This window comes from Carcharhinus amblyrhynchos, chromosome 29, assembly GCF_965287045.1.
Source record: "Carcharhinus amblyrhynchos chromosome 29, sCarAmb.v2.hapA, whole genome shotgun sequence".
NCBI lineage: Eukaryota > Metazoa > Chordata > Chondrichthyes > Carcharhiniformes > Carcharhinidae > Carcharhinus > Carcharhinus amblyrhynchos.
This window is the reverse complement of record NC_137352.1, coordinates 27064434-27082154: the sequence shown is the minus strand read 5'-3', so window position 1 is coordinate 27082154 and position 17721 is coordinate 27064434.

Below are 17721 nucleotides of genomic sequence, written 5' to 3'. Positions count from 1 at the left end.
TGATAGTGAGCCACTGAGGAACAATTGATGCTTTCACTGGGGAGTAGACAGTGGACACATTGTGAGGTATCACCGTATATTCCAGATCTGTTTGTCTCACCAGTAATACCTTTGACAGACTTTGCCTAAAGATTGAATTATCTTTATTGAGGAGCAAAATTAAAAACATCACATTAGCTTAATTCCAGTACTTCATCGAAGTTAAAGGGGGTGGAATTCAACTGGATAACATTATTGTTTGGGTAAAACAAGGCCTCTTAAACTACAAACACTGTGATGCATGCATACACCTCCAGTGGGAAGTATGGCAGATGCCCTTTTCATTCGTAACCTGTACTGTGTAGACCCAGTGACTGTCAGCTGCATGTAGACCAGGCATTTAATAATTTCAATTAAGGGGCAATGCTGCCTGAAGGCCAACAATCCCATTTTGCAGCATCATGCTTCAACCCACACTCTCTCTTGGTGTCATTCAGCTGAACACAATGTTAAATGGCATGAAGGACCACCACCCCCTCCCCCCCCCCCACCCCCACCACCCCCACCAATTCTTTTAAAAGGAATGATAAACTATCTTTTGTTACTTGATGGGATATTTCTTGGGTCTTTCTTTGCTGCATTCTTTGGGTGCTTCCCAAACTTGTTCAAAAGGCATATATTGTGCATAAGTCATTCGCACAAATCAGTTGCTTTGAGATATTGATGGGCTAGCAGGGCTTCCCCTTGGCATTTGACACGACTGGGAGAATGCTTAGCCTGGTGGTAGGTGGTTAGCACTGCTGCCTCCCAGCACCAGGGACCCAGGGCCAATTCCGGCCTCCATTCACTGTCTGTGTGAAGTTTGGACATTCTCCCCATGTCTGTGTGGGTTTCTTCCAGGTGCTCCGGTTTCCTCCCACAGTCCAAAGATGTGTGGGTTAGGTGGGTTGGCTGTGCTAAATTGCCCCTTAGACGTGTAGGTTAGGAGGATTAGTATGGTAAATGTATGGGGTTACAGAGATAGGGCCCGAGAAAGATGCTGTTTTGGAGAATCAGTGTAGACTTGATGGGCAGAATGGCCTCATTCTGCACTGTAGGGATCCTATGGTGGCCACAGCTCTGTACTTTTATGTATCTGACAGCAGGCTACTGCTGAGGATTTGAGCAACATTTTTCAATTTACACTGCACTGCCTGGTCAGAGAGACGCTGTGCAAAGAGGAACAACTTATTCGCTCTAGCCAGAGACAAGCAGGTGGTGCTGGCAATGATTTCAAGCTTCCCCATGGTGTTGGGCACCTGATGCCAATCCTGTGATCTTTATGAACTGAAGTGATTCCATTCCTTCAATAAGAAGCTGGCCTGTGACCACAGCACACCATTGCACCGGCAGCAGTTACATTTTGTCCATTCTGCCTCAGTCTGCGCCAGCTTGGTGAACCACAGGTTGGCTACCAGGCAACAAGGGTTCTCCACTTAAGGCTGGTCTCATGATCCTGGGCCAAAACTCTCTCAGACATGCATGAGAGGCATACAACGAGAGCCACGCTAATAGGAATCTTGAGGAGCAGACCAGTGGCGCCCTGAGATAAATCTGTTGCTAATACTACTGATGTGGAGAAGCTTTGTTGAGCTGCGTTGCAAGATGCACAACTTTACTGTCAGCTGTTTAGCTATCTTGTCCCTGGATGCTTCTGTGTCGGTCATCTCACTGTGGTGGAGAGTTCTATAAGGTGACACATTGTCATTAGTGGCCAAGGGAAGGGAACACCCAACTGAAGCCAAAGAACTGGATGGTGTGAACACTTGGTTGTAAAACGGGAACTCAAGATTTGCCCAAAGGGGGAACATTCCAAAAATTTTGCTAATGGAATCCTGCGTTTGAGGCAGGGTAGTGACTTGAATGAGGATGCAGTCAGTAAAATATCCAGATTTGCAGATAGTACTCTGATAGGTGGTGGGGCAAATGATGAGTAGCATCAAATCAGTCACAAACAGGCATAAATCTTTTCTATGACTGCAACAACAAGTATGATGTTCAACAGGAGTTATTTAAAATAATGTGCAGATGCAGGGAATCCTGTCAGAAATACTTGTTAAATGGAACAATGCCACAGGATACTATTTCTAATCTAGAGCATAAAACACACCATTTTGCCTGACAAGACAGGATCAGTGTTTTCACCACATGTATCACCTCATACTGTCCCATTCTCCTGATTACTGTCGGAATCTCTTTACAAAGAAATTCCCTCTCAAAACACTTGGAAAAAATAATTCGTAACAGAAGGTTCCACGTTTTAATCACCCATTCTGCAAACATTTTTGTTTTCTACACTCCTTTTTCACTGCTCTTCTGCTTTAGGCTTTAACTTGATAACTGCTCTTCCTGACAGTAACCAAATCCCAAGATGCTGTTCCACCCTAAATGATTGGATCTGGAAACAGACATTTGTGAGTAAGCCGTAGAAACCAGCATGCAGCAATTGGCTTCTCTTCAAAACAAGTCAATGGGAAGCTGGTTGTGTCAGAAGGACTGAACACAAATCAAAAGATATCCTGTTGTTCCTGAGTGGCACTAACTCAATTTTCAAGTTTGCTGATGACACCACCATAGTGGGTCAGATCTCAAACAATAATGAGGCAGAGTACAGGAAACAGATAGAGAATCTGATGAACTGGTGCAACAACAATAATCTTTCTCTCAATGTCAACAAATGAAGGGAGATAGTCATTGACTTCTGAAAGCGTAGTCCACATCAATGGGAAAGAAGTAGAAATGGTCGAGAGCTTCAAGTTTTTAGGTGTCCAGATCACCAACAACCTGTCCTTGTCCCTCCATGCTGATGCTATGGTTAAGAAAACCCTTCAATGCCTCTACTTTCTCAGAAGACTAAGGAAATTTGTCATTAATTGACTCTGTCTACACTTCCCGCTGCCTCGAAAAAGCAGCCAGCATAATTAAGGTCCCCACCCATCCCGGACATTCCCTCTTCCACCTTCTTCCGTCAGGAAAAAGATACAAAAGTCTGAGGACACATACCAACTGACTCAAGGACAGCTTCTTCCCTGCTGCCATCAGTCTTTTGAGTGGACCAACCTCACATTAAGTTGATCTTTCTCTATACCCTAGCTATGACTGTAACACTACATTCCACACTCTTTCTTTTCCTTCTCTATGTATGAAATGCTTTGTCTGTATAGCGCAAGAAACAATACTTTTCACTGTATTCTAATACATGTGACAACAGTAAATCAAACACTAGCTGGAGTACCTTAATGTCCTTTGGGGAAGGAAATCTTTGGGGAAAGAAAGACCCTTACCTGGTCTGGCCTACATGTGATTCCAAATCCACAGCAATGTGGTAAACTGCCTTCTGAAATGGCCTAGCAAACCACACAGTTCAAGGGCAATTAGGGATGGGCAAAAAATACTGGCTCAGTCAGCGATACCCACATCCCATTGGCAAGGAAACATTCCATCCATTTAATTCTGAAGGACTGGAGGAAGTGCAGCAATCAATGAACAAGATTATTCCAACCATGTGAAATTTGAAGTGTGATGAAAGGATTATGGAAGAAGCCAATGATAAGGCACAGCATCATCTTATCTGAGGAAGAATCTGAATCAAAGGGGAATTTTTCTGGGTGTTAGAAGCTCACCCTGAATGTGAGGATGAGACTTAAGGTGGAATTCCTGATAATTTTCAACTTCCTGGTTCGAGTGGACAGTGTCTCTACAACATTGAATCTAGGCCCAAAAAAAGCTAATGTCTGCAGTCTAAATGAAAAGTTTCCTTCCGGTGTTTCTTTTTAACTTTTAAATTAACTTGTGCCTCTGGTACAAGAAACCTTCTTCACAGTTAGTGGGTAATGGGCGGCATGGTAGCACAGTGGTTAGCACTGCTGCTTCACAGCTCCAGGAACCTGGGCTCGATTCCCGGCTTGGGTCACTGTCTGTGTGGAGTTTGCACATTCTCCTCGTGTCTGTGTGGGTTTCCTCCGGGTGCTCTGGTTTCCTCCCACAGTCCAAAGATGTGCAGGTTAGGTTGATTGGCCATGATAAAAATGCCCTTAGTGAGATGAGATGCATAGGTTAGAGTGATTAATGGGTAAATATGTAGGGATATGGGGTTAGGGCCTGGGTGGGATTGTGGTCAGTGCAGACTTGATGGGCCAAATGGCCTCTTTCTTTGCTATGATTCTATGTGTGAGGTTACAGTGGAACATTGGAATTAGGGGCAGAAGTAGGCAAATACAGCCCTTCGAGCCTGCTCTGCTATTCAAGCAGCTCATGGCTAATCTCTCTCTCGTCTCAAATCTACCTGTTCCCCATATCCCCTTATCTCTTTTTTATTAGAAATATATCTATCGCCTCCTTGAAACCATTCAACAGTTCAGACTCCATCGCACTATGGGGCAGCAAGTTCCACAAATTCACCACCCTCTGCGAGAAGCAGTTCCTCCTCATCTTAGATTAACACACAAAGGTATTATTCTGTCACAAGATTATTATTATTACAAGTAGGCTGACGTTAACACTGCAATGAAGTTACTGTGAAATCCCTCAGTTGCCACACTCCAGCACTGAGGGAGAGTTTAACATGACCAATAGCCAGTACTCTTTCGGACTGTGGGAGAAAACCCATGCAGACATGAGGTGAACGTGTGGACTCCACACAGACAGTGACCCAAGCTAGAGATTGAACATGGGTCCTTGGCACTGTGAGGCAGCAGTGCTAACCATGCCATCCAGATATAATATGTAATCTCCAAATGTCTGAGGTTTATGCATAGAAGTATCATTCTGTTCTGTCGCAAGATTACACTTTACGTGTCAATGATAGATTATTACTAAATCAGGAATTAAGCATAAAGCTAGTATAAATTCTTGTAGGTTAAAGTGCAAAAACCTCCTGCTAGCTAAGCTGACATGCCTGAAAATTTGCATTGTTCCGTTCTGAGGTGATCTATTGGATTAGAACACTGTTGAAGTTCAAAAGGATCATAAACCATTTTGAGGATTGTTTTTGCAGTTAATAGTGGCACCTAAATGACTTGTAAAATGCTGCAACCTGCTGTAAAATCTGCTGTAATGTTTGCACCGATATATAAAAAAAGGATTATGAAGCTGTTGACATTTCATTTAATTCTGCCTGTTGAATTAGGGACGCTTTTAGCTGCAAGCATGTTGCTATGATTCTCCACAGCCCCAGAGGTGAGCGAGGTTGGCAAAATCTGCTGGCAGAGACAGAAATGTCCAACTCATGGCCGGGATTTTCCAGTGTCACCCGCCATGGTCGGGACTGGAAAATCCCAGCCCATATCCCTGAATCGGACCACACAGCCAAGGGGTGAAATGGAAGGATTGCAGGGCAGAATACCTCCCTCCAACACTCAGCAAATTAACAACTGGCATTATTGTTTCTCATCTCACAAGTGAAAAACATTTCTCTTTGTCTTTTGTGGCATGTAACCAAAAAGAAAAGAAATCTCTGCACAAGGGTGGCACGGTGGCACAATGATTAACCCGGCTACGTCACAGCACCAGGGATTCTGGCCTTGGGTGAATGTGATGCATTTGCATGTTCTTGTTGTGACTGTGTGGGCTTCCTCCAGGTGTTCTGGTTTCCTCCTACACCCCAAGGATAAGTGGGTCAGGTTGATTGGCCATGCTAAATTGACCCTTAGTGTCAGAGGGATTAGTAGGGTAAACACATGGTGTTACTGGGATAAGACCTGGGTAGGATTGTTGTCAGTACAGGATCGATGGCTGAATGGTCTCCTTCTGCACTCTACGGATTTCATGATTACATAGAATGAAAAAATCTGGATAGTGCAGTCATTTACTTCGGGGTTTAGATTAAGTTTATAAAACTTGACTTTTACTCTTAATATTTCTGATGCAAAATCATATTGTCAGTAATATTGTTGCCAGATGCAACACAAGTTTCAAATACATGAATTGCAAGAAGATTATTCCACTGGAATCAGATCTTGGTAAACATTAAAGGAAGAGCTTAGTTCAGAGAAACAAACTATTTACAATGTACATTCATGGCTGATGCTGCAGATCCGCTTGGAACCCATCAAGAGCTTAACTCCTGATCTCTAATCTGCCAGGTTTGATTTTGTTTCTCTTTCTGCACTCAGTGGTGCGCAAGGTAAACTTTCATCTGCTTTCCATAGCAAGGATGTTCCTGGAACAGGTCGCTAGTCTGTCACCAGGCGTTTGTCGCTTGTGGGCACTGCTCCGCATCAAGCGTAGCTGACCAAGAGGCTCTCTCACTCTTACCTCCTGCCATTAGAAGGATTTATGAAGTTGATCCTCAATGAATGCACTTTCCTGGGCCATCAAGTCCTGGGGTGGGACTCGAACCCAGGGCTTCTACAGATGCACCATAGAAGCCATGCTTTCAGGATGTACACGGGTTGGTTTGGCTCCTACCCTGTTCAAGACCACAAGGAACCATAAAGGGTCACGAACGAAGCCCAGTCCATCAAGCAAACCAACCCATTAATATTGTCTACGCCTCCTGCTGCCCCGGAAAAGCAGCCAGCATAATTAAGGACCCCACACAGCCCGGACATTCTCTCTTCTATTTTCTTCTGTCAGGAGAAATGTACAAAAATCTGAAGGCGTGTACCAACTGACTCAAGAACAGTTTCTTCCCTGCTGCCATCAGACTTTTGAATGGATCTACCTCGCATTAAGTTGATCTTTCTCGAAACCCTAACTGTAACACTATGTTCTACACTCTTCCCTTATCTTCTCTATGAATGGCATGCTTTGTCTGTATAGGGTGCAAGAAACAATACTTTTCACCGTATACTAATATTTCTGACAATGATAAATCAAATCAAAAGAATGTTACCCACTGCACCCCAAGACCTCCATAATCAACCAGTTGCAGAGTTCAGTCGGCAGCTTTCAGAGGTGTTGGCGCATGCTCTTCATGGCTTTAGCTCCTTGATGATGAGAATCACCAGTCTCGGAATTCAGGTCATTCTCCATTCTCCTGTCCTGCTCCCTTCTCTCTTTTCCCATCCTCTCTGAGGCTCTGGAACCACTGCTTTTTTCAGCCCACATTTTACATTCCTAGCTCCAGTTCTTATACCCCAGGCATTAGTTTGGCCTCCAGGCTTCACAACCCCAGCCTACCGAGGGCATCACTTGTCATCCCGGGGGTGGGGGGAGTGGGGGTGGGGCTGCTACTGCTGCACAGAGCGAACCAAGTTTCCTGCCCAGTTTCCTGAGTGTCCCACAGGAGATGCCCCACTTTGGGCACAGCCTGGAATCCAGCCCCATGCCAATGAACACATATCAAGGTGCCAAGATCCCACTCATCTCCCCTGCTACAATCCATTACAATGCAGACAGTATGGCATAACTTTTGCTTTAAAATTGAATGTGTACTTCAGACAGCTATTAATCTAGATTTATTCATATGATGAAAGCCACTAGTCTTACTTTGCTCGGTGGTCACTGTGGTATATGATACGTTGTAATCGAAGAACCCAATCACATTGATGAGCATGCATTGGGATGATTGACTGCTGATTCATGGCTAAATGACCCTATGGGCAGAACCATACTCGTTCCCACTTCAATTCCAGATTTAACTTTGGAATCTCTTTGAAACCAATTACAGTCATTGATCGGTTTGATACAGGGCATTTCTCATTCCAGGTAAGCAGGAGAGCTATTCAGCAACAAAAGGGAGGTGAAATGAATTCCATATTTGGCACGGCACAGTGATGAACACTGCTCCTTCACAGTTCCAGAGGCCTGGGTTCAATTCCAGGCTTGGGTCACTGTCTATATGGAGTTTGCACATTCTCCTCATGCCTGGGGGGGTTTCCTTTGGGGGCTCTGGTTTCCTCCCACAGTCGAAAAGATGTGCTGGTTAGATGCATTGGCCATGCTAGATTTTCCTTCAGTGTACCCGAACAGGCACTGGAAAATGGCGACTAGGGGATTTTCACAGTAACTTCATTGCAGTGTTGATGTAAGACTAATAAATTAGTAAATATTAAGAAGCAATCAAAATCTTTGTTTGCAATTAAGAAAGATTTGGAAATTACCACAATTAATTCCTCAGAATAGATATTCTGGGGTTAGACTTGGTAAGTGCAAAGTTACTAAAATGATGCTGGGGTTGAAAAAGTTAAATTCTGAATGCAAGTGGCATCAACTTACCTTATATTCCTTTGCGGTTGCATGGTTGAGTGATGACCTGAATCAGGTATTTAAATACAAAGAAAGGATTTGAGAGAATGGATATGGAGAAGTTAATTCCTCTTGTGGGAAAACTCCAAAACAAGAGGCAAAATCTTAAAATGAGAGTTCTGTCTTCTGAGAAATTAAGTCAGCAAACACTTGTCCTCCAAATTCGATAGAATTCTGAATTGAAATTGTCAAGGCTGAGTTATTTTAATGGGTAAATGGGTCAGGAGATATGAATCAAAGGTGATAAATGGAATTAGAACAAAGGAGCACAAGAAGTAGGAGCAGGGGGTGGCTCCACTAATCTATACAATTGTGGTTTATCTTCTATCTCAACCCAATGGCTCTCCGTATCTCTCAATCTCCTGAGAGATCAAAACTCCATCCTCAATGATGAGTTATCCACACTCTTTGGGAAGAGAATTCCAAATATTCCCAACTGTTTGTGTGAAAATATTTAGATCCTGATGGTCCCTTTATCCTGAGACTGTTTTCCCATGTTCTGGATTCCCTAACTCAGGGAAACTGCCTCTCCATGCCTATTGCGATGTGCCTTTAAGTAATGTTTTTGGGTCCTGTTTCTTGTAAGGGGATTGTTTTATACTTCACTTCTGGTTATGGTGCAAATTATCTGCAACCAACATGGTGAGCAGACAGAAGCATAATTGTTCCTAATTATTCAGGTCTTTGTCTGAAGCTGAGTTAATGTAGTTTTTTTTTAAACATTGTCTCCTGGGGTTTAGGATTAGGGTTTAATTAGTTTGATTGACAAGATGAGAAAGTTATGTGAATGAGTGGAGCTAGGCTTACAGAGAGACAAGCAGGCTGTTGCTGTTTGAATTTGAAAGGAGCAGCTTTTTTTTTTACTCTATCTCTGAAAATTGAAGTTATTTCTCTTCAGCAGTCTGTAAAAGACAAGAAGTGTTTTCTCCCCCTCTGTCTGTAATAACTCCATGGAGGTGAAAGTCTCATCACCAAGTTACTTTATTTACACCACACATCTGTACACAGCCAGTTCTCCAGTTGCTCCCTGCCGAATGCAGGCTGGGAGTCTGACACATGTGCTTTAAATAGGGAACATGAGGCTTTCTGATTTAACCATCAACTGGGACTCTTCAGGCAGTTCATACTCAAGCAAGTCAACCTCATTAGCCTGGCTGAAGTCATCATACTCTCTTTCTCTAGCGTTCTACCTTTTGAAGATAGTTCTTTCTCTGGAGGCTGCTATCTGAGAACCATAAGACAGTATCTCTCTGTATCTCAGTCCAGAGGTGTTAAAAGGCTGAAAGGCTAGAAACCCACATAAGTCTGTGTGTTTTTGCTAACTGATTCTGAAGATCAAGGAATACTGCCCTATATCTCTATCGAACTGATTGGCCGCCAAGCAATACTGAAAATCATTTGTCTTTTAATTTAAGGAGACTGTTAATTCAACAAAAATAAACAAACTAACTTCTCAATTAAAATAACAAAGAAGCATTAAATACGCACGTGCCAATGTCTTGATGTACTCAATATCCAGAACAATTTTATCCGATGGAATGAATTGCTTGGGGAAAATTAATGAGCAATTGGAAGGAGAATGGGGAAAAACAACAGGCTAGCCTCAATAGATTGAATGGCTTTTTTTTGGCCTATAACATTCTGTTATCTTATGTGACTGCTTTACTATATTTTACTTAGTGAAACAAAGCCCCGGTAATACTGATTTGCAACAGTCAAGCAAGTAACACGCAGACCTTAGAGGAGACTTGGGCAGAAAACCATTTATCCCTCAGTGAAGGTCGATCAATGCTGCCCACTTTTCCAGAGTTCTTACAAAATGGACTTGGATCAATGAGAACGGAAGCCAAAGAGTAAATCCCATTTTGTGAGCTGAATAATGGTCCATAGAACAGCGTGACTGAGCAAGAGGGAAGAAAACATATTTAATGTCAAATAAAAACACAATTAAAAAGTCATTTTTATCTAACATCACACTGTTAGGCAACTATATTAATCATTTTCAAATCTCAGTTATTCGTCAAGTTACAAGGTTATTCATTGTGTTTTAAAGACATGTTATTCTTCAACGAATAGAAGCAAAGATACAAAGTCTGAACGACGCACAGCTCACAGCAGAAGCCACTTATTCAGTCGACAGACTCCTGTTATACTGGAGTCTGCATTAATTATCTGCTGCTGTGATAATTAATTTAAACCCTGCAAACCTAATCATAAAGCCACATCATTGACACAATTAACTATCTAACCACTTCAAACAGAAATCCAACATGTCTCGGAGACGATAACTAATTCTGATTATTTGCTGTGATGTATTGCACCTTGTCATTCGAAAGGATTAAAGGCAGTGCTTTTATCAATCCGCAATTAACTTTCATCCCACCAAACAAACAGAAAGGTTAAGCTGTCACCCCGATGAGTACGGCAATCAGGGCGCCAAGAGTTAAAATAGCCATCAGTGGAAAATTATTATTTAATTTGGAGCTGCCGCTAATTATTTTCTCTGGTAATTTACGGCAATGAAATTAAGCAGCATCATTCATTGTCACCCGAATCATCAGTTAACAGCAGCACATTCCAAACAGTACCATAAAATCCAATCAGTGAGTCTGTTAACATTCTGCACAGAATACAGCAGGTGCCCTTCGCTGCCCAGTGAAACCATGGGAAAGTATACCATATGGGGGGCACATTGAGGACACAAGTCAAAAATGCTTTATCAGAGGTCACGCTATACTGGCAATTGCTTTCCTAAAGTCATAAGAAATAAAAGAAAAGAGTAGGTCATTCAGCCCAATGAGCCTACTGCATCATTCTTTACGATTATGGCCGATCTAACTGTGCCCTTAACTCCATTTTTCTGTCTGTCCCACCTGAGTTGTAGCTCTCTTTGCAGAATCATAATCTGATGGAGTAGAAGGAGATCAATCATCCATTGAGCCTCCACTGATAACAATCTCACCCAGGCCCTATCCCCTGGGCGACTAGACAATGGCAGCAGATACATGGGAACACCACTACCTGCGAGTTCCCCTCCAAGCCACTCACCATCCAGACTTGGAAATATATCCTTCGCAGTTGCTGGGTCAAAATCCTGGAGTTCCCTCCCTAATGGCATTGTGGGTCAACCCACAGCACATGGACTGCAGCGATTCAAGGAGGCAGCTCACCATCACCTTGTCAAGGGCAACTAGACGGGGACTAGCCTTGGGTGACTGTCTCAGTGGAGTTTGTACATTCTTCCCATGTCTGTGTTGGGCTTCCTCCGGTGCACCAATCTCCTTCCGTAGTCAAAAGGTGTGCAGGTCAGGTTGTTTGGCCACGCTAAATTGCCCCTTAGCACTGGGGGGACTAGTAGGATAAATATGTGGGGCTAGTGCCTGTGTGGGATTGTTGGTTGGTGCAGGCTCGATGGGTCAAATGGCCTCCTTGTGCACTGTGGGGATTCTATGATTCTATGAATTGCCTGCCTTTAAAAAAAAACCTCCAGGAAATGTTTTGTTCCTCCTGATAAGGCCAAGACGGTCTCCTGTGTTCATGGGCATGCTGAGTAGAATCAGGCTATCTTTCAGTTATGGTTTTACAGTTTCCCTTGTGTGGAATACTTTGCTGTTGCTTGTAGCTACAGATATTTGTGTTGTATAAAATCTATCAGATCAATTAATGGACTTATATTCTCTTGCCAGTGTAATGTTGCAGCTCCCTTGAAATGGTCTCTCTGTCTGGTAGTTCTGCATTTGAAACTGCCATGTTTCTAAAATATTTTTGGGCATTTCTCTAGGTCATGAACACAGGTGACAGGAGTAGTTTCTGAGGTTGATCTGCTGCGTGAGGTTTGACTGATTTCATGGATGTTTCTCGTGTGAGATCACAGCATGCCAATCAATCAGTGATGACTGGGCCTCTTTCTAATGTAGAATATCTGTGGCACTCCAGGACTATGGATCCCACATGTAGAATAAGTGCACCATTGCACACCAAAAGTTTCATGGAAGTAGGGTTCGTCATGCCTTTCCTTGTCTATGAATAAGTATCTTTTAGAACTCTCAGAGGTAATATGTTGGCAGTTGCTACTGAGTCAGCCTTGAGCAATAATGAATAGCTAAAAACTTTTTGATGATACACTACTTAAAATTTGGCAGATAATTCCAATGGAGTGATGGTATACTCATATCCATTCTTAAATAATTCATTCAATACTATACATTTTTGGCATGTCTCACAGATCTATCTGGAATTCTTCCATGGGAGTTGATGCAATCACCAACTCAAGAAGACAATCTTGTTCTAAAATTGAACAATCACAGAATGTGCCCATTCCCCTACATCTGCTGACAAAGCGGTCTATGGATTCTGTCGGCTGTTGTCAACATGACATGAAGTGTAGTCGATGAATATGGAAGTTTAATGTGCTTCTGAAGCACTTTTCCAGTGCAGTCCATGTATATTTGGAGATCATTTAGCTCTTCTGCTGTTAATTCTATGTAGACCTTCACTCCCAATTGCTTGGTGAATTTTTTTGGCTCGTTTGTCTGGTTCAGATATACCTGAATCAAGAAACCATAGTTGTCAAAACATTTTGAATTTGGATGGTAGGTCAGCTGCATCTAATACAAACTGGAGAATTTTGCAGACATTTCAACAATATTCCTTTGAACTTCCTCTTTGTTTTATTCAGTTTGTTGTTCAGTAACTCCTGCAGCTGCCCTTTATAATTGTAACCTTCTCCGGACTGATTTTTATACGACTTGTTCTGTTTTTTTTATTTGATTCTCCCTCATTCGCTATCGATCCAGCACACATCATTGGGCACTTGCCTTTCCTGGCGGAGCCAATCCACTGCTGATCCTCTTGAAGGACTGTCCACTCACAGAACAGGCTATGCACTGTGATCTCGCCATGAGGGGTCTGTCTGCTCACCAGCTCTGTACCTCAGCACTATCCCAGCCTGTGCCTTCAAAGCTTTCCTATGCAGTCCCATGCTGCGATTTCAACACTCTCCAATGCTGCAAGCTCATTGTGGTCAGACCAAAATGTCCAAGATAGTATCATCTAAAGCTGTTCACCATGTTATATCTGCACTATTGTCGACTGTCTGAAAAACCCATTTGATTCACTAATGTCCTTTAGGGAAGGAAATCTGCTGTCCTTACTTGGTATAGCGTACATGTGACTCCAGAGCCACAGCAACGTGGTTGACTGTTATTTGCCCTCAGGCAAGTAGGGATGGACAATAAATGCTAGCCCAGCCAGTGAAGCCCATGTCCCATGAATGAATAAAAAAAGAACCCACAACATGTTTATGCAACCATGCTGCCTTGCTGTTTGTCCAGCGTTAAACAGCATGTTATGTCTTTATAATGGTATAAAGGCACCAACTGCTCTTAAAGAATGGTTGAGGACTTGAGGTCTGTACTGGTTGGAGTTTAGAAGAATGAGGGGGGAATCTTCTTGAAACTTGCAGGATACTGTGAGGCCTGGATAACGTGAACGTGGAGAGAATATTTCCATTGGTAGGAAAAACTAGAACCAGAGGGCACAACCTCAGGCTAAAGGGACGATCCTTTAAAACAGAGAGAGGAGGAATCTCTTCAGCCAGAGAGTGGTGAATCTGTGGAATTCTTTGCTGCAGAGGGCTGTGGAGGCCAGGTCATTGACTGTCTGTAAGACAGTGATAGATAGGTTCTTGATTAATAAGGAGATCAGCGGTTATGGGGAAAAGGCAGGAGAATGGGAATGAGAAAAAGAATCAGCCATGATTGAATGGCAGAGCAGACTCATTGGGCCAAGTGGCCTAATTCTGCTTCTATGTCTTATGGTCATATGGTCTTAAATAGTTGCATAAACATGTTGTGGGTTCATTCTTTTTCATTCATTCATGGGAGATGGGCTTCGCTGGCTGGGCTAGCATTTATTGTCCAGCCCTACTTGCCCGAGGGCAAATAAATGTCAACCACATTGCTGTGGCTCTGGGGTCACATGTACGCTATACCAAGTAAGGACAGCAGTTTTCCTTCCTCACAGGACATTAGTGAATCAAATAGATTTTTCTGAGAATCATCAAGAGCTTAGTTTATTTATTAGTGTCACAAGTAGGCTGAGATTAACATTGCAATTAAATTACTGTGGAAAATGCCCTAGTTTCAAGGTCATCAATAGATTCTTAAATCCATACATTTTTATTGAACTTAAATTCCACTATCTGCCGTGGCGAGATTCGAACCCAGGTCCCCAGAACGTTAGTCAAGTCTTTGGATTAATAATCAAGTGATAATACCAGTACGCCATCACCTTAAATGTTAAATAACATGTGTGGATAGATGGTTTGAAGACATAAGCAACAGAGTTGTGTGTGTTGTGTTCTGCTCACAGGCCAAAAGAAAACTGAGACTGGATTATATGACATACTTCCTCCTCAGTGAAGACTATCGCTTTAACATATATTACATTGGCTGTTGACTGATCGTTAACTCCAATCTCAGTCATGGCCCCAATTTATAGCAGCTGATATTTTGGTGCTCATTATTTCATTTTTAATGTGGCGCTGTTCAACTACTTCTCACCTTCTGATATGAATTCTGGCACTTGCCTGCATAAAATCCTCCAGTATTGGCACTCGTTATCGTTTTTGCCAGGGGACTTCTATTAGCAGCCATTCAAAGTTCTGGGAATCGAAAGAGGGATATTCCCTTCAGGAAAGCAGGCTACAATAGCTTCTGACTGAGTTGTGATCATCTCTAATTTAAATCATTGGGGTCACTTATGCAAGGAAAAGCAGCCTTCGGAAGATGGAAGGTTCTGGAAGAAAACAAGGAAGCCCGACTTTCTATTATCAAGACAGAGCTGCAAAGATTACTGCTCTCAGCTATAATTAATCAAGGCGACTAGGTAAATTCAGGATGATTAATTGCAAAGCTATGGCAAGAAGTTTGTAGATCCACGCGCAGACACCTTGGTGTTTAAACTTCTTTAATTATACAATGATAATGCTTCCCCTGAAATGCTGCCTCCTGATTAGAGGTCACCCTTAGAGGAGAGAAGATCATGGTGCTGCTTTTTCTCTATGCCAATGGCTTTAATTAATTGGGAGTTTCCTGTGTTTCCTTATATTTACCGCTCGAATTTCATCCTTGAAGGGGCTCCGTGACCTGAAGGTCCAAAGCAGGAGAAATGCGATGGATTGCAAGTTAGAAGACAAATGGCAATGACACTTTAGATGAAAGAATGATGGCCAGGATGAAGCCCTGGAAGAAAAGGTGACTGTCCATATTATTTCTCACTAGTAATAACTCAGACTCTGCACAATATAATCGTTTCGAAGGGTAGATTCAACCATAGCTTCATTGAAAGTAGTGGTCAGGCTGGGATTGCAGCTGCTGAACCTGATTTATGTCCCTCCCTTGCTTCGCCCACCTTTCTTGTCTGAACTATTGCTTTCTGTCAGCAAGGAAAGAAAAATAAAGCACTTTCTCATCACCGTTCATGGGAGATTTCCATCCTGCTGCAGTGGATGGAGATTTGGTTGGCTGCCAAATTCTTCAAGCTGGCTGCAGCAGGAATATAGCGACAGGGGCAGGTAAGATCGCGTGCTTTGGAATTAGTCACAAAATAAGAAAAAGACTTACTTAATCGCACTGCCTCTTAAACAAAACAGCTCCATCCACCATTTCACATAGGCCCACAATTTTCAAAATATATTTAACAGCATTCTTGATGTGAGTCTCTCCTTCCTCTCGCTTGTTGTTTTAACAGTGAAATATTCAATGAGAAGCATTTCTGAATAGATTAATGTACGTTCAGAGATTCTAGATTTAATCAGCGCAGATATTGTTATGATCTCCCGCGACTGGCAACTTTTTGTCTAAGATTGAAAAACTTAATATCCCAACTATTTACTAAAATATTGAAGCTACAATGTTACATGTTTAAGACAGAATAATTTGTACTATATGAGAGTCAAACAAAGCAAACACTAAGTCAAGTAGGCAGTTCTTGATATTTTTGTCAATTTGACATTCACCTTTGTTGTCTGGGTTTCCATCCTCAGTTGTCATAGTAACTAGAAGCAGGAGCAGGCCATTTGGCCCTTTGAGCCTCCTCTGCCATTCATTATGATCATGGCTGATCATCAAATTCAGTATCCTGATCTCCTTCCCCCCCCCAACATCTCTTGATCCTTTTAGTCTCAAGAGCTATATATAATTTTTTCTTGAAACCACACAACTACTTTGGCCTCAACTACTTTCTGTGGTAATGAATTCCCCACATTCACCACTCTCTGGGTGAAGAAATTTCTCCTCACCTCAGTTCTAAAAAGTTTGCCCCTTGTGCTCAAATATGACCCTTAGTTCTGGACTCCGCTGTCAATAGGAATATCCTTTCTGAATCTACCCTGCTTGATCCTATTGGAATTTTATAAGTCTCTAGAGATCCCCTCTCACTCTTCTGAACTCTAATGAATACAATCCTAACTGACTTAGTCTCTCCACAAATGATAGACCTGCCAATCTAGACATCAACTAAACCTTTGCTGCACTCCCTTTGTAGCAAGGACATCCTTCCTCAGATAAGGGCACAAAACTGCACACAATACCCCAGGTGTGGCCTCATCAACGCCCTATACAATTGCAGTAAAATTGTCAGTTCCTCATCTGTAGCCAAATGGCTATACTTCCATGAATCAAGATCCTGAAGGTACCTATTCTTCTTTGTGATAATACTACTGAGGTTGATTCAGTTTCTGCATAAATTTCAGGACCACTGTCTTTCAGTATTTGATGTTGAATAGTTACAAGATTCCATAGAATCCTATAGAATCATCACAGTGCAAAAGGGGGCCATTCAATCCATTGCATCTGCACTGACCCTCAGAAGGAGAATTCTGCCTAGGCCCACTCCCCCACAACCCAGGACATTAACTATGGCCGATCCTTGGATACTAATGGGACAATTCAGCATGGCCAATCCACCTAACCTGCACATTTTCGGACTGTGGGAGGAAACTGGAACATCCAGAGAAAACCCATGCAGACAAGGGGAGAGCGTGCAGACTCCACACAGACAGTCACAGGCACTGTGAGTCCGCAGTGCTAGCCACTGTGCCACCTGTGATAAAGGGACCTTGTCTTTTCTCTTTTGTAATCCATTGCACTGCAATTGCTAACTGCACATTGTTTTTTAACCAAGAGTATTTTCAGTTTGCCACTCGAATAATTAGAAGTTTGATGGGTTTAGTAGAAAGTGGTCTACTGAAAGAGTCATTTGTGAGACTAGCAGTGAAAGGTAGTAAAGAATATCTTCATTAGCAGTTGGTGCATCAGAGCAACACATGGATTAGCTGTGAGCTTTAGGCTGTGAGTTTATGGATGAAGTGGGACTCATTGAAAATATGCGCAGATTCCTATGTAATGGTCAGATTTGAATAACAATATTAAAAGTGTCTAGGCAGATTAAGATCAGTGGTTCTATTCTTATCCAATTATCTTCCTCATCCTTGCTTCTAATTCAATCCAC